At 44.3% G+C, this 5,136-nt stretch overlaps 1 long non-coding RNA gene across 1 annotated transcript; it reads right to left on the bottom strand.

Moving 5' to 3' along the window:
- Nucleotides 1-2,083: 2,083 nt before the first annotated feature.
- Nucleotides 2,084-4,919, bottom strand: LOC116969669. The gene is made up of 4 exons (XR_004410891.1): nucleotides 4,862-4,919; nucleotides 3,732-3,788; nucleotides 2,326-2,369; nucleotides 2,084-2,198 (listed from the first exon to the last, which is right to left on the bottom strand). It is a non-coding gene; the product is annotated as an uncharacterized LOC116969669 (long non-coding RNA).
- Between the last annotated feature and the right edge of the window lie 217 nt (nucleotides 4,920-5,136).

Genomic DNA, 5,136 nt, shown 5'->3' on the forward strand with positions numbered 1-5,136 from the left:
TCTTAAGGGGTTGGACAGGCTAGATGCAGGAAGATTGCTCCCGATGTTGGGGAAGTCCAGGACAAGCGGTCACAGCTTAAGGATAAGGGGGAAATCCTTTAAAACCGAGATGAGAAGAACTTTTTTCACACAGAGAGTGGTGAATCTGTGGAATTCTCTGCCACAGAAGGTAGTCGAGGCCACACAGTTCATTGGCTATATTTAAGAGGGAGTTAGATGTGGCCCTTGTGGCTAAATGGATCAGGGGGTATGGAGAGAAGGCAGGTACGGGATACTGAGTTGGATGATCAGCCATGATCATATTGAATGGCGGTGCAGGCTCGAAGGGCCGAATGGCCTACTCCTGCACCTATTTTCTATGTATGTAAGGCATCGCCCGCTCCATGAAGGTGTCCCAGCGTTGTGCCGCTGCCGAAGCTGTAGTCCCGGCCGTTCCCAACACGAAACGCCGCTCCAGTCCGATGGTAGGCCGTGGGTTTTGAATTACATTTTACTCAGATGCAAGCCAAGGAATGGCATCATTGTTAGCTGTTAATTGGACATAATCAACCTCAGCAAATTGACAATATCCTATTGAAAGACAGTGGGTGTTTAAGCTGTCAGGCCATTTTATTATTTGCCAAAATATACATCTACATAGCATAATGATAGAAAACTTTTCTACACATCACTCATAAGTCTGGAGATTTTTTTAATGATACATTTAGCTTCAGAAGCATTTACCTTTTGCATGTACAAACCCACTTCAGAACCATGGGCGATTTAAAAAATTTACAGCCAGATTTATCACTTCTGAAACTTTTTAGATACCAAAGGAACCAAGAAAAAACACAAATAATGCCTCGCTGTTGATTAAATGCAGTGAGCAAAGGCAATAATTCCCAATATTTTCAATCTCGATATCTGCACGGCCAATGTTCGCCAAGCACTTTAGCTGTTGTTGTTCCTTCAGCTCTCGCTTCTCTTTACCTTCATTTCGCTTCACTTTGGGAATTCTGAAGAAGGATAGATGTCTCTCACGGTTACCCCGACTTCCACAATTATTTACAGCGCAAAAATTCGCCATTTTGGCAGTTGTTAACAGGTAGGAAAGTTATGCGTTTCATGTATTAACAACATATACTGGAAGCTGCGATGTCCTCCAGATGTATAGAGCGGCGTCATGCGTCATGCCCTTTGACCCGGTGACCTTGCGTGCAACCCCCCTTTATACACACACACACTCTCTCAGACACACACACTCTCAGACACACACACACTCTCAGCCACACACACACTCTCAGACACACACTCTCACTCACGCACGCACGCACTCTCACACACGCACACACTCATGCACACACTCTCACTCACGCACACACTCTCAGACACACACACGCGCACACACACACAGACTCACTTACTCACACACACAGACTCACTCACTCACACACACACACAGACTCACTCACTCACACACACAGACTCACTCGCACAGACTCACTCACTCACTCACAGACACACACACAGACACACACACACACAGACACACACAGACACAGACACACACAGACACACACTCACACAGTCACACACTCACACAGTCACACACACACAGTCACTCACACACTGACACACACACACACACACACAACCAATACTAAAATGCCAAGCAACTTCAGAAAGTGGTAAACATAGCGTGGAAACCGAATGATTCAAATGTTTAAAGTCTCCAAATTTGCAAACATTTACAACCAAAACATTTTCTGAAAACCCACACACACACACACACACACACTCACACACTCACACACACTCACACACTCACATACACACACACACACACACACACACACTCACACACACACTCACACACACTCACACACACTCACAATCAATACTAAAACATTAACAACTCTCTGATTTTCCATCGGTGGGGAAAAGCCTCCGGTCCAGCTCAGCGGAGGGGGACTCTGAGCGAGGTGGCCAAAAATCACAGCCGTAAGTGGCGGCGTTCTTTCAGAAATCACGAAATAGAAAGTCAGAAAGTGGTCAAGATCTTAGTTTTAGTTATATAGATGAAGTAAAAAATTCAATTAAAAAAATGGCAACGTTGCACTTGTCAAAGTCCAAGCCTTTACTTTCCACTCTCTTCATGTTTATTTTTTTGCTGTTTCAGCATAGATGACAGACTCATCTTCCTTTGAAGAAACAAGGTTCTGAAAGAGAAAGATATACCATTGTATTTCCGTTGCTGTTGTCGCTGTTTAGATCAGTAAACAGATTACAGCTTTAATTCATACTTGTACGATCTGGGATTTCAACAACATGAATCAATATACATACAGTGCCTGATGCTTGATTGGAGGACAGTGTATTATCGCTGTTGCCTGTAATAAATGCAAATATCACAATTAAAAATGACATTGGTGGATGATGTTGACAAAGGAAACGACAAATGGAATATTAACGTCTAACGCTTACTACATTTTGCTCTTCCTGGCAGTGGATCAACAAGACATTGAATTCCAGAAAACCCATCTGTCATACCTCTGCATTTACAGTGAGCTGCAGGAATGGTCACCATGAACAAGACACCCTTATATTGCTACAGAAGGAATCGACTATGAACAAGTGAACTAGCACAGCAATTGACAGAGCAGCAGCCCTGGCAGGACATAAGCTACAAAGCTGCATCTGTGGCTGGGACAAGATAACATCAGAGAAGGGTCTCAAGATCCACCAGGGCAGGGAAAAGTGCCTGGGAGAGCTTGGTGTGGGGCCTCGCATTGACCATGACCTTCTAAGAGGAAGGCCAAACCAGTCGAGTGAAGCCCAGTGGCAGGTTGACCACCACAGTCCACAGGGTATCAGCACCCCAGGTGAATCTCAACCAAGTACTGTCCTACCGACGGACACGAGTCCAGAGCCCAACCGGCCACAGTCAGCGGTAGAGAGGAAGATGGAAGGATAAAAGCAGAATGGAGCAGTCACTGGCTGTGGCTGAAGAGAAAAGATGCTGTCTGGGTTGCCACGTGACTGACCATCTAGAGGCTAACCATAAGACACACACCCAGGGCTGATCACCCTGCGGTGGGCCTGCCTTGACTGAGGGTGGGTGTCTTGTGATAAAAGGCCGAAACACCCAGTGATGTTGAGGTACACAACTGAAGATGTGTCTGGTTGGTAGCAAAATCACCTAGTGGTCACCCCCAAGAATATCGGGTGTCAGTTGTGGTGAAGAACCTTAGGGATTGTAACATCCAGCCCTACTAATCAATATCACTTCAAGCTCAGTCAGGAGTTGTGCAGAAGAATGTTCTTCAGATGGACATAAATGGTGTCTTGGTTTCACTCCCCATCACCAACGCCAATGCACAACAGAGTTGTAACAGTGGCCTGGATGTCACTGGTTGGATCCCTGGAGTGGCTATTGTACCCATTCAGTGTAGGCTAGGGGACCAGAGCCCACAGAGTAGGCTAGGGGACCAGAGCCCACAGAGTAGGTTAGGGGATCAGAACACACTCCCTGTAGTTTAGGGAACCAGAACACACTCGGAGAAGGTTGGGCTCCTAACTGAGCCTCAGCTGACTGTCCCACTTCATGTTGATGAGCAGAGTGAGGGACTTTATCCCAGGAATGCCTGATGCTGTTGTAAGGTGGGCAAAGACAGCAGGGTTTCAGACTACTCTGTGCCAATAATCCTCACTGTGATAAAAGATTAAAACATATTTAAATAAAGTCATTTTACCACCAGTTGCTTTAGGCTGGAAGGAGATGGATCCATAGTGAATACCTTCCTCTGTATCTGTGGAAATAAGTTGGAAACAAAGAATTTATTTGTATTTGAAAAATGATGATTTAAGTCAATGCAGGGTCACGATACGAAACGCTGATCATTGCTTTCCCTCCATAGATGCTGAACGCCTCAACGTGGAGGGCCCGAACACCACCGGCTACGGGAGTTATGATCATCCCGTTAACGGAGGCTCGAGGCCCATGGCCGAGGAAGAACACTAGTGAAGGACTTGAACTTTATTTCTCCTTCCATCACAGTGAGGAATGTGTAGGAGTCACTGTGGTGGATGTTCATGTTAAAATGTGTTTTTGTGTCTGTTCCTTTCTAATTGTATGACTGACCTGGCCAATGAAATTCATCGTATGTTGCAAAACAGACTTGGAAAATAAAACCTGATTCTGATTCTGTCTGAGGTGGAAACAAAGAACTGCAGATGCTGGTTAATACACAAAGGGACACAAAGTGCTGGAGTACTTCTGCAGGTCAGGCAGCATCTCTGGAGGACATGTATAGGTGATGTTTCGGGTCGTGACCCTTCTTCAGACTCACAAGAAGGGTCTCGATCTGAAACATCACCTATCCACCATCTATTAATGATGCTCAAACCATTCTGAAATGATGTTGTTATTTTCACTTTAGAATAAAACCTGAACTAGTGGCAAAGTGAATTGGAGGCATTTCATGCTAGATGATATTTTGTGAAAGGGATGGTGACTTTTGGAAGGGCAAGTGTTGTCCATTCTTTAGAGAGCCACTAACCAATCTGTTAATTAGGATCAACAATAAATGAGGAGTGTGAATATGTTGTTCATGGTGATGTCTCAACATTGATGGGTTGGCCACGATAGTCCAGTGAAAGTTAGTCAATTGACCAATGCAGAGTAAGACCTGCAGTTGGATGAGGAAGATTGGGGCTGAGGGGTGAATTGACACAAGAGAGACTGTTGAATTGATCAATTAGTTTGTGTGTTTGAGGTTCTCTTCCTCACATTCTTGTTACAAAACTGAAATGTGAAATAGGTTGCTTCATCAAATACAACACCTGTACAACTAGAGATTCATTGACAGAGTCATCTATTTACCTTCTTGCTTTGTGTTCCTACTCACAGACATATATTCAGTAACACGGCTCATCTCAGGTACTGGGGTCACATTGATTTCTGGAAAATAAGTATTATTTTCTGATTAAGACTTTAATTCGGTTTGATTGTAAAGAAGTAACAATCCAGTGTTTAAACTGTAGCCCATTAATAATGAGATCCACCAGAATGACCAGGAACAGGACTTCAGATGTACGTCAGATACATTTAATTGTGGGATAAGACCATGTGTATAAAATCAGAGTCCATGGAAACAC

This window comes from Amblyraja radiata, unplaced genomic scaffold (assembly GCF_010909765.2).
Source record: "Amblyraja radiata isolate CabotCenter1 unplaced genomic scaffold, sAmbRad1.1.pri S99, whole genome shotgun sequence".
Classification (NCBI taxonomy): Eukaryota; Metazoa; Chordata; class Chondrichthyes; order Rajiformes; family Rajidae; genus Amblyraja; species Amblyraja radiata.